At 42.3% G+C, this 12,410-nt stretch overlaps 1 protein-coding gene across 4 annotated transcripts in view; it reads right to left on the bottom strand.

Moving 5' to 3' along the window:
• Positions 1 to 227, bottom strand: part of FNBP1L (formin binding protein 1 like) — a 164,915-nt gene extending 164,688 nt beyond the window's left edge. For all 4 annotated transcript variants that reach the window (XM_056123735.1, XM_056123734.1, XM_056123733.1 and 1 more), the window contains exon 1: positions 112 to 227. The gene's annotated coding sequence lies outside the window, so the exon portion shown is untranslated. The remainder of the gene's footprint in view (positions 1 to 111) is intronic.
• Between the last annotated feature and the right edge of the window lie 12,183 nt (positions 228 to 12,410).

The following is a 12,410-nucleotide window of genomic DNA, read 5'->3' on the forward strand; positions in this document are numbered from 1 at the left end:
TACAGCGCCGGAACGCCCGCGACCGCCGCCGCCGCCGCCGCCGCCAGCAGACGCTGCTGCCGCCGCCTCTGCCAAACCATCCTTCAGACACCCGCGCCGCCGCCTCACAACATGTCGGCCGCAGCCGCGGCTGGAACCCGGGCGGCTGCCGGGGAAAACGCACGTGGACGGCGCCAAAGAGCGAGGCGAGCGCGGTGGGGGCGGCCGCTGTGGCGGTTTAGCCCGAACGCAGATCGCGGAAGCCGAAGCGGCGGCAACGGTGGTCCCTCCAGAGGCCAGAAAAAAGGTTTGCGGGAAGTGACTCCCGACACGCTTTGCGCGACCGGAAGCCTCGCCCCCCGCTCTCCCCGCCCTTCCAGACCGACTTCCGGGTGTGGCCGTCGCCCTGCCCTCCCCCACCCGCGTCGGCCGGCGGCCAATCCCCGCCGCCTACAGCTTCCGCCCGCAGCCTGCCCGGCACGCGCTGTGGGATGCGGGGCCGCCTCGGAGCCCGGCGAGCGGCCGTCTCGGGGCTGGAGAGCCAGGCCGCTGCGCTAGTTCGGGGGCGGCGGCCCCAGACTCGGTGGCGTGGCAAGGGCGCAGGGGCGGAGCGGCGGCCCTGGCTCGTCTGGGTCGACCGGCTGATGCCTCGACGTCCTCCCCTGGAGTCGTGAGAATCTGCACAAAGGATCTTTGCCTGCACGGTCTCGCAGCGATGCCTCAGAAAGCCCGAATTGGGAGGGGAAGAAAGGAGAGAGGATGGGACCAGGTGGGGTGGGCCGCCCGGAAGGCGGAAAGTCCTCGAGCCTGGACTGCTCTGGTGGCAGACTCGTCGCTATTCCGAGCAAAGCCCACAGTGTGTGCGCCTCACCCACTTTCTCCGTGCACGGTGAATGAAATCAGAGAGGTAGTCACCTCGCCGTCACAGCTAGTGACTAAGCCATAAACTGGAACCAAGACCCAGCCTGGTGGACACGTGCCTTGGACATGGCGCCCCTTTACCAAGTTCACACGTGGTGATTTTACTTTTGCTTTTTGAGCCACACCTAGGAGTGCTCAGAGCTTACCCCTAGCTCTGCGTTCAGGGATCAATCTTGGCAGTGCTCAGGGGACCGTGTGGTGCAGGGCATCGAACCTGTGCAAGCAACCTGCCATCGCTCCAGGCCAACACGTGGTGATTTTTCGTGGTATACATTGCACGTTGGTTTCTTGAGAGGAGGGGAAAAGTATGTTAAGCAACCAAATTTTACTTTTTCTAGGCGGATTAGTATTATCGGTGTGCACCAAAATCCCCACAAAATTGAGGCAAGGTTATTAATAGTCTGTTGGAATTTCTGTAAGCTAAAGGAGATACTGCTTAAATCAGCTTAGAAGCTCTACTTCATCAGATAACATTGACTTTGGATCACCACTGGCTGCTTTGAAATATTCTCTTTGAATGTTTTATTTTTATCTCAGAAGTTAAATGTATGGTACCTCCAGGAGACCTTAATTATATTGCGTTTTTCATTTATTTTCTTCAGTAGACGTGCCAATTTCCCATTTTCCAAAGTATAGAGTTTTATTTCTCAGTTACTAAACTTAGGCGAAACAATTTCTCTCATAAATCAGTGTTTTAATGTTTCTTCCAAATAGGAACATGAAACTCTTAGCTTAGATCCTGGCTACTTAGGCAGTGTTTTTGTAAGTCAGTTTACTCTTGGCCTAAGGAGTTTATTATCTAGTGTGTGCCCCCATCAGTATAACTCTGAAAAAAAACATGAAAAAGCTAGCTGACAAAAAGTATAACCAGAGATGACACTTGTCACTGACCCAAATCTTTTCATTTATGAAAAATTAAATAACAATGAGACTTTGCATTTTCACATTATTTAGGATATAAGCATTTGCTGGCTTGTGATTCAGAGATTAGTTGAACACATTTGGTTTTCCAGCAATAATTTATTACTTCAGGCATCTGGGGGGAACACCAGTATGGACTACTCAACGAAGTGACAGAAGTTCCACATTTAGTTTTGTTTTGTATTTTTTAATGGCTTTACAGGGGCCACTCTCATGGCCTCATTTTCTTCAACTAGAAATGTAAATAATTTTCAACTCAAAGGATTCAGAAGCCAAATAAGTGGGAGTCAGAGAAGGTATAACAGGTAGTGTGTTTGCCTTGCACACAGCTCGCTGGGGTTTAATCTTTGGCACTTCATGGTCTCTTGAGTCCTACCAGGAATAGGAGTAACCTTGAGCACATAATCAAGAGTAAACCCTGAGCATTTATGGGTGTTGCTCCAAAACACTGTAGCACTGTCCTCCGGTTGTTCATTGATTTGTTCAAGTGGGCAACAGTAATGTCTCCATTGTGAGAATTCTTGTTACTGTTTTTGGCATATGGAATACAGCACGGGGAGCTTGCCAGGCTCTGCTGTGCGGGTGGGATACTTGGTAGCTTGCCGGGCTGTCCAAGAGGGACGAAGGAATCGAACCCAGGTCAGCCATGTGCAAGGCAAATGCCCTACCTGCTGTGCTATCACTCCAGCCCCGAGTCTCAACTAGCCACACTAATAGAGTGTGGGGCTGAGACTTTGTAAATGTACTTACAGACAGACTTTGAGGGGCTCCCAAGCTGGGAGTGATAATTTTTCTTTGGGGGTGGATCGGAGGAAGGGGCCTCCATCCCAGGAAATGATCAGGGCACCCAGGGGTCGCTCCCAGCCAACAGCCTGTGTACTGGGTTGGTGGCTTAGTTCCGGGGAATTCCATCGTCACCCCAGCAGTACTTCTGAGGTGTCAAGAGCTACACCTAGGAGTGCTTGCTTGGGCGAGGGGCATGTGTGCTGGGTTCAGATTTGGGTCCTGATAACCTGCAGAGCACTGGAATCCTGAGCTATCTTCTTGGCCTCTGTTATCTTCAAATCTGTATTTTGGCTTTGGACTATGTTTCCATTGGGGTATTAGTATGCCTGGCAACTTTCTGTGGAAATCCATCACTGCACTCATTCAGGAATACCGTCCATTTTTAGTATAAATGGCACATCCTTAGAGCCACAAACCATGGAGTTGTGAAATTCTGGTTCCAAAACAAACAAACAAATCCAAAAACAACTAAGTATTTTACAAAAGTCTGAGTAAAAGCACTATTAGCACTATGAATACTATAAAGTGCTTAGTGTTTATTACCATTTTTATCATGTCTGGGCAGTCTTCAAATAATAATATGCAATACATAATCTGAGAAATAATGGAGAATATGAAAACATCTAGACCCTATATTTAAATGATGACATAGCACAATATTATTCTATAAATAGACTTCTGGGAAAAAATATGTTTTGGTTTTGATTTTAGTTAATACCCTAGCAGTGGTTTGTCTTGTATGTGGTGGACCCTGATTTTATTCCCTGACACCAGATGATCCCCTGAGCATCACCAAGAGAGGCCCTGAGTACCACCGAGTGTATGTTCTCCTCCCAAAATAAAAGTGCATATAATAATCTTTATTTTTTTAATACCAATTGCTAGTTGGTATAAAAGCAAATTTTAAAAATAACATCTATTATGTACTACCTTTGTGTTTATTGTGTTAGTACTGTTGCCTCTATTTTACTACAGTGTTTTTTTGCTATATTCTCAATGACCAGAAAGAACAATCTTATTTAATAGGTGCCTTTTTAATCTCCATTAAAGATTGGGGAAGTAAACCTTGGGAAAGCTAAATACCTAACTATAAAGCTGAATAACTTCCATGAAGTAAGTCTACCATCAGGATACCCATATCTACCCTAGTCTAACATCAAGATACATTGTAAAAACAAAACAATCCAGGGACTTGGAGTTGCTAAAGCACCTGCCTTGTCATCTGAGACTGAATGGAAAAGCACTCTTTGACACCATAACCACTTCACCTGCAGGCAGCAGGATCCTGACAGCTCTCCTGCAATTCTGCTGTCTGTGATCCCTGACAAAGCAAGTGATTTCTAGATCAGATGCATCCAGAAAGAAGGGTATAACTTCTGGGGAGCACCATGGCCAGGGGATTTCACACGAACTGAAGGAGGGCAACCCTGCCATCAAGCGCTGTTGCTGAGTGTCTGAGCAGATCCACCTGATGTGTAAACTCCAGGGAGCACCACTCCAAAAAATATGCAAGCACCACAACCAAGTATACACATGACCCAGTTCTCAACACCTTCAATAGCGGGGTGGAAGAGGGTCAAAAGAAAGTAAGAATAACCTGCCTGGCTTGCTCTTCAAGGCCATGTTCTCCTTTGAACATATATCTCACTTGTTTGTCTGTATGTTTCACGGATTGTTTCTAGTCCAGAGATGCCCATGTTCTCTTTTGAACATATACTGCTCTCTCCCCTCACATACCTATAAATAAGTCTCAATTTTTAAAAAACTCTTGCAAAAAAAAAAAAAGAACCTGCAGGTATCAGAAAGTTTATTTTGTGGCCTCTATGTTTAACCCTATGATTAAACATATTTTGACAGAGGTCAACAAGAGGAATAAACACAGTAATCACTCAAGAATTCACTGGTGCTACTGAGAAGAAATCATAAAGAAACCCTGAAATACAGTCTCTTGATGGTTTAAAAAAAAAAAAAGGAGAGTATTTGTTTGTACAGTTCAAAGAAACTGTAAAATTCTGAATTGGAAATTGTCAACAGGACCAGTTAGGTATTTCTTGAGAGCAACTGTCTGTTTGCACATAGTAAGAGAGAAGTGAGAAAGCCCAATGTGTAGCAACAGAAGTCTTGCGGTAATAGAAACTGAGAGCTAGAGAAAGGGAGAGGGAAGATAAAAGAGTCATTTCTAACTGGGACATTATAAGGTGGAAGCTTCAGGGCCTCAGCTAGAGTGTTGGAGTGTATTCTGCTTTTGAAAGACATGAGTGCTTGGTTAAAGTTTCCTGTGCTGCATTACTTCCTGCTTAATAAAATGCTAAAAATGCTATTTTTATTCAATCACAACTTGAGTCTCAGATGTGGGTTTGATCCCATTCAATCACTTAACTACCTTTGGGCATGGTATTTTAAACTCGAGATTTTTTATCTTAGTTTTAAGAATAAGAAAATCTGCTTTACCAGGAGTGTTTTAAAGATCAAATGACCTAGTATATACAATGTTTTAAGATTGGACTTTAAATGCCCATAAATGGTGATAGTCATTAAAAAATAATCTTTGTTACACTGATAATTATTCACCTAGGGATGAAATGATGCCAATGAAATTAAAGATGAATCTAACAACTATTTCAGAGCTGGGAGCAGCTGTCAACTTGATTCCCAGATAGCCAAGGAAACATCCATTAAATACAATTATTAGAGTTTTAGCTTCAGAAGCTAAGATTAGAGAAAAAAAGGTGTTGAAATATAGAAACTTGAAAGGAGGCTGTTTGGAGATATGCCTGCTTTTGCACCTGTTTGGGTTTGAGGCATCAATAGACAGTCCAGTGTGTAGTCCCCCAGGCAATAGAAAGAGAAGACAATATTTGAATTCCACAACCACTCTCCTAAGATTGATGTGGGGAAATAATAGTGAATGTAACATCCTTGTTTTCTCCCTCTAGTCTGTTAAGATAATCAGACTCTCTCTAGTCTGTTAGGATAATCAGATAATCAGATTGAAGTAAAACACTATGAAAAGCACACAAGGTCGGAGTGTGTTGAAGAAGGAACAATGAACATACCACTTGTGTGATACAGAGGACCCTACAGAGGACTCAACATTTTTACTGAACCCTAACGACAGTGAAGTTTTGATAGAAAAGGAAAGAATATGTGGTTGGAGAAGAAACACAAATAAAAATGCATCCTATTAATTCAGAAAATAAAGTAACCAGGAGTGTTCCTATTTATAAGATGTGTATAGTTGTAAAGAAAAAAAGAAATATAACTGGATATGCTGGAAGAAACATAAGGCCAGAAGAGAAATTAGTGCCTAATATGATTTATACTCTGCAGGAAGATTTTATATTCACTATTTCATTTAATTTTCAGATAGACATGTTTTGAGTGTTTTGACAGGCAGGAGATAGTTTTAAGAGCAGTTTACTATTTTAACTAAAGTCTCACAGATCATAATGGAACTACAATTTGAAACCAGGTTATTATTTAATTCCAAAGCCAGGTTATTTTTCAATAAGGTAGTTATCTCGAACTGTAAAAAGAGAGAACAGTTATATTTATCTCAGCTCCTTAAAAATAAAAACCGCATATATGTTCACATATGCCTGGGGCAAATTTTTGTTTTATTTTGTTTGGAGGCCACACCTGGTAGTGCTCATAGTTTACTCCTGGCATGTACTCAGGGATCACTCCTGGCAGGACTCTTGGATCATATAAGGTGCTGAGGTGTCCTACCCATTGTACTATTGCTCCATCCCTTTGTTTTGTTTGTTTGTTTGTTTTGGATGGCCATGGTTGTTCAGGGCCTATTCCTGACACAGTGCTCAGGAGTCACTTCCAGTGATACACTGAGGGCCCTGCAGTGATGGAGAGCAAAGCTGGGCCTCCCCACATGCAAAGCATGTACTCCAGCCTTTTTTGGGTCACACCTGGCAACGCACAGGGGTTACTGTCCTGGCTGTGCTCTCAGGAATTACTCCTGGCAGTGCTCAGGGGACCATATGGGATGTTGAGAATCGAACTCAGGTCGGCCGGGTGCAAGGCAAACACCCTACCCGCTGTTGTACTCCAGCCCTTTAAGTCATCTCCAATATGCCTTTAATGCGTCTGGAGTTTTTTCTGTATGCAGTCTGAAAGCTGCTTTTTAGAACAGGATTGAAAAATGTTTAAAAAGATTAGGATGAGCTGGAATGGAGAAAAACAAGGACACTATTGTACTTTTGCAAAAATAATGATGATGTAGACTGAAAGAGAATTCAGTAATAAGATACAAGCAACAAATCAGAAGCACTTGGAAATAGAATTTGTAGGATTTCTCTCTCTAATTGCATCTGCAAAGAGGTAAGGTACAATATAGCCTAGTAGGTAATATAGTGTCTAGTTTGTTCATCTCTGCATCTCCAGAGCCAAAAGAGTAACCAGCAGGACATGTTAAGTATATAGTAAATATTGGTTAATTCTGGAAGTGAATGGGGCTCTTTATAAAGGACAGAATTTTTGTTTTTTCAAAAAAGGGAAAAAGGCAATAAAATGAAAGAAAATGTTTAAAAGACTCAATAAATTCAAGGAAGCAGAATGCAGAGGAAATTATAAGGGGAGATAGTTGCAAGAGTATGATATGCCATCAAGAGACAGAACTGGAAGGGGATCAAATAAACATGTCCCAGAAGTACTTATCATTAGGAAAAAGCACAAGTCAACATATGGAAATTGAGAAGAAAGGGGAAGAATTGGAGCCAGGAAGCATAGTATACACTTTAAAAGAAAAAAAAAACTTCGGCGGTGAAAAGAAAAAGAGCAATAAGACAACATTCTAAAGAAAAGCCAGGGTGAGGAACTATAAAAACAAAAGGGCTGTGTTGTTTAAGAGAAAGGAGCCACGGGAAGGAAGGAGATTAAAAAATGTAAGCATCCATCTCTGGCACAGTCCTCCAAATACAAGTACAATAAGGTTTTAAATAAATGAGGGTATATAAGATTTAAAAAAGCAGCTGGAGGAACATTGAACTAGTTAGGATGCACAGCTGGTCCAGATATCATTGGAACCCAGGGTCCCTGAACATTGCCTGGGTGGCCCAAAAAAAAATTGGGGTGGGCAATTTCAAAGGGGTAGAGGTGGGAGGTAGAAGTGGGACAGGATTGGATGAGTAAGACAGATGTGGATTTGAATCTCATCTATTACGTTTAATAAATGCCTTAAATTGGTAAAATAAATTGAAATAAAAATTTTAAAAAGCAGCTGGAGTAATTGTAATAAGATGCACAGATATGATGGGATCAGAGAGAGAGGTAGAGAGAGAGAGAGAGCCCAGAAGCAGAGAGTTTGCCTTGCATGAGATTGACCCAGGCTTGATCTCCATATGGTTCCCCAAGACCTGCCAGGAGTGATCCCTGAGCGCAGAGCCAAGAAGCCCTGAACACTGACTGCCTGATTGCTAAAAAACTATATACACAGATAAGGGAATGTTTCACAAGGAGAAGAGATTAGAGACACTTTATAGACAGTGATTACAAACAGAGACAAGCAAAACAACTAAAGAAATCCTTAGAGAATTACCATATGAAGAGTAAAGGAAAGCAAAGGCACAGGCTTGATCCTTAGCACCACATGATCCTCCAAGCATTGCCAGGTGTGATAAAAAGACAAAAACAAAACCACAAAGAAACAAAAAAGCTATCTTACAAGCCAACTCAAAGGTCAGCGATTTAAAACAATATCTTTTTATTAGGAGTCTCTATGTATATTAGGCAGCTCTTCTGAAATTAGCTGGGTTTGCTTCTTTCCTGAGTCAGCTGTGGGTGGGTCTGTGGCCCTGCTAATTTTGCCTGGACTCTGGTGTGCTGGGATCAGTTGCTGGCCTCATCATTCTAGAAAGGCTTTGGCTCTTTTCCATTGACTCACATTCTTCCAGCAGGTAAGCCTGAGCATGTTCCTATGATGAAATAGAAATTGTTTTCTCATGGATCCATGATCTTTATGATTCTCCTATGCACAGGGCACTGTAATAAGAAACGAGAAAGAAAGTCAAGCAGAAAGTTGCCACTGCAACCAAAAATCTTGTCTTTTTTTTTTTTTAAAAGCAAAGAAAGACAAGTAAACCTGGTCCTACGGTGTAATGTGGTAAGTGCCCCAATTGTCAGGGAACTGGTCCTATGGACATAATGGAGAACCTACCAAGTCAAAGCAGATAAACACAGAGAACTGGCTAAAAGGAGAGCATCCTTTCACACATTTTCAGGAAGAGGGAGAAGAGGATTTCACACAGAGGAACAGCAGAAACACCAGGAAACCCAACATCAGGGCACTCTTGGTGGGCTGCAGTACTTTGGTGGGGGCTAGAGGAAACAGCATTATCCAGGTATATCCAGGTATAGTGTAAGAGAAAGCAGTCCACTGAGAGGTGTTGATGTGCAGAGTCTTCTGATCAAAAATACTAAGTTAAGACTTAATGGAAAGGACATTGCGGTGTCCCACTGAATCTTGAAAATTGTTGGATAAACAGGGAAATCAAGTAGTAAAAATCCCTTAACTGGCCTCTTGATGAATTGCAAATAACTCTCTATCTGTATGCCTCTCTGTTCAAAATTCCTTAAAAAAAAAAAAAAGAAGACAACAAAATTCCAGTCTCCCAGGAAACCAAGTCCGTTTGGCCTGTTTGCATCAGATTTTCATTCCCATGCCACTGAGCCATGATTAGACAGCAAATTACGGATGTGGCTTCTTCCCATACCATGCTGGGAAAACGTGTCATGAGAGTTCTGGGTGGCTGACTTAAGTATCTGTTCAGTATTTTATTATTTAGTCACTTTTCCCCACATATACAATAAAAAGAAATGTCTCGGGCTATTTGATTCAGCCATTCTAGTACAGACCCCCCTGCACTTCCTCTCTTTCCAAGAACAGCCAAGTAGGGAAAAGAACATGGTGGAGCTATTGTTCTCCTAGTCCTGATTCCTGGGTGGAAAATGCCCATTCTTCTCGGTCTTTCTAGTAGTGGCTCCTCAGGACTCTGTAACCCTAAACTAAATGTAAATATAATTACTGCCAGCAGAGTTGGTGTGTAATTGTTGGGGTCAGGACAGCAAAACAAAAACAGTGATTTCTCAATCTTCAGGCAATGGGTTTGCAAACTGTTCATTCCTGCTGTTAATGAAACTGTAACTGATATATATGACCAACTACCTATTCTAAGTTTCATTGTTTGTAACTAATAGCTCAGCTGACTAAGGACTTTGCCAACCAGGGGGATTTTTTTTTAAATTTTTTTTTGAGTCAGAATCTCTGTTTTATTATTTATTTATTTTTGCTTTTTGGGTCACACCCAGCGATGCACAGGGGTTACTCCTGGTTCATGCACTCAGGAATTACTCCTGGCCATGCTCGGGGGACCATATGGGATGCTGGGAATTGAACCTGTGTCGGGCTGCATGCAAGGCAAACGCCTTACCCACTGTGCTATCACTCCAGCCCCAACCAGGGGGATTTAAGCCTTCATTTCTAAAGGTGTAAACCTTGGAGATCATCATTTTTAACTGTGTCACACTAAACAAAGGTCATGAGCAAACTGGAGAATGCCTCTGAGGAGAAATTACTAGGAACCCAAACAATATTTGTTCAATATATGTCCTCTCTCTCCCCCCCACTTTTTTTTGGAGGGGGTGTCAGAGGAGATGACACCTGGCAGTGTTCAGGGATTTTCCTGGAGGTTTTCAGAGGATTATATGGGGTGCTGCGTATCATCAAACCAAGGATGGCCAAAGTGGCTACATACAAGACAAGTGCCTTTCATCTTGTGTCTCTCAGGCCCCACTAAGTTAAGTCTCAAGTGACAGAGAAAGGTTTTAAGCCCAGGCAGTCTGATTGTAGACCTTCGTCCATAGTTCAATTATACTATCTCTGAGTACAGACACTACTAGTCATATTATCGTTATCAAGTTAATTCTTCTCAATCTCAATTCTTCCATTTATAAAATGGAGACTCTCTTGGGGCTGGAGCAATAGCACAGCAGGCAGGGTGTTTGCCTTGCACGCAGCTGAACCGGGTTCGATCCCAGCATCCCATATTGTCCACTGAGCACTGCCAGGGGTAATTCCTGAGTGCAGAGCCAGAAGTAACCCCTGTGCATAACCCGGTGTGACACAAAAAAAAAAGAAAAGAAAAAAAATGGAGACACTCTTTGTGTATGGCACAATACCTATAATTTAATAAAAAAAGTTTATAAAATTATGTCTATTATTATAAACGTTTTCAGTTTAGAGGAGTTTTCAGTTTAGGTGGGTACCACATATACCATAGACATAATTCCTGTGCTCATTGATCTTCTGGTTGAAAAAAGGAGTTAGGAGACCAGAGAGATAGGGGTAATGCACATGCTTTGCATGCAGCTGACTTTGGTTCGATCCTTGGCACTATGTGGTCTCCTAAGCATTACCCAGGACAGTCCTGGCAGCCTCCAAGCACCACAGGGGTGGTCTGGGTAATCCTTGACACCACAGGGCCTGAGCAGCATCTCATCCTCAGGCTCTCATGTTGAACCTCATACTGGGTTTGGCTGAGAATCACTGGGAAGAGACTCTCAGCTTCCTGAGCACTGCTTGGGAAGTCTCCTCCACCCCCAATTCTGTCCCTTACTTAAAAAAAATTCTGACCTAAACAATAAGATGAATATTGTGATGTGTATGATACATATCTGCCTTGCTTGCCTTGAATTATGAGCTTCAAGAATGACACATCGGGATATAAAGATGACTGTGAACTGTCAGGGACAGATTAGGTAAGGACACAAGCAGAGAACAATGAAAAGTACAGGGAGAAAGACAAAGAACAGGCGTGAGATCAGAGAAAGAACAGTACCCTGCTCTCTTAAGTAAAACTTACACAACACATTTCTAGATCTTATAAGAAACCAGTGGAAATTGCGCATGGGATTCTTATCATAGAAGAGGACATCGGAGCAGGTGGAATGAGGAATGATTTTTGAAAGCTCTGTAGAAAAGCAGCAGGGGAAGTTCTCCATGCAGTGAAGAGAGCATGATTAAAGGGAAGGAACATCTGAAGTACAAAGACTGGATCTGTCGACGGCACAGATGCTTTCCATAACATAAAAAAAATGGTCCTCGAGAGCTGATTTGGAGAACAGCCATATTTTGTAATAAGAGCCAAGAGATAAAATCAAATTTGTCTCTCTGGGAGGGGGAAGTAAGCCTTTTTTCCAGGCTAAATTCCCCTGCCACCTGGCTTGTTTTCTTCACTGTAAATGAGCACTGGGAAAATAACAGGCTTTAAAGATTCTGCCCAAGCAATTCACAGACCGTTTTCTTAGTAATCATGATGTGGCTCTTTTTGCAGTCAGGTTCACACACAGGATCTAATAGTAGTCTCTGGTAGTGAGAGTTATTTTAGAGAAAACATTTACAAAATATTTCTGTAAGTGTCTTACTAGATTGTATGTAGAGAAAGAAAAGTGAGTTATCAACCCTTAGAGTGAACTCACATACAGTTCTATAAGTTTACCTTTATGCAACGTAATTTGATCTAAATCATTACCAGAACAAAATAGTTCATGGATTAGCTGACCAAGTATAGTGTTTTCAGAAGCACCCAATGACAGATAGCTTAACTGTAGTAAACTACAGGAAATGTGGTTGAGAATGTCATTGTTTCTAGATAAATTACTGCATATTGTCTTTGTCTTCACCATCCAACTGGCCATCTTTACTGAAAATTTTAAAGTAGGGCAATTATTCAGGTCAGAAATACCTTACATTATTTTGGTGAAAAGGAATCTCAAAAGAATGAAGAATAGAT

Source organism: Sorex fumeus, unplaced genomic scaffold (genome assembly GCF_029834395.1).
Source record: "Sorex fumeus unplaced genomic scaffold, SorFum_2.1 ptg000047l, whole genome shotgun sequence".
Lineage (NCBI taxonomy): Eukaryota > Metazoa > Chordata > Mammalia > Eulipotyphla > Soricidae > Sorex > Sorex fumeus.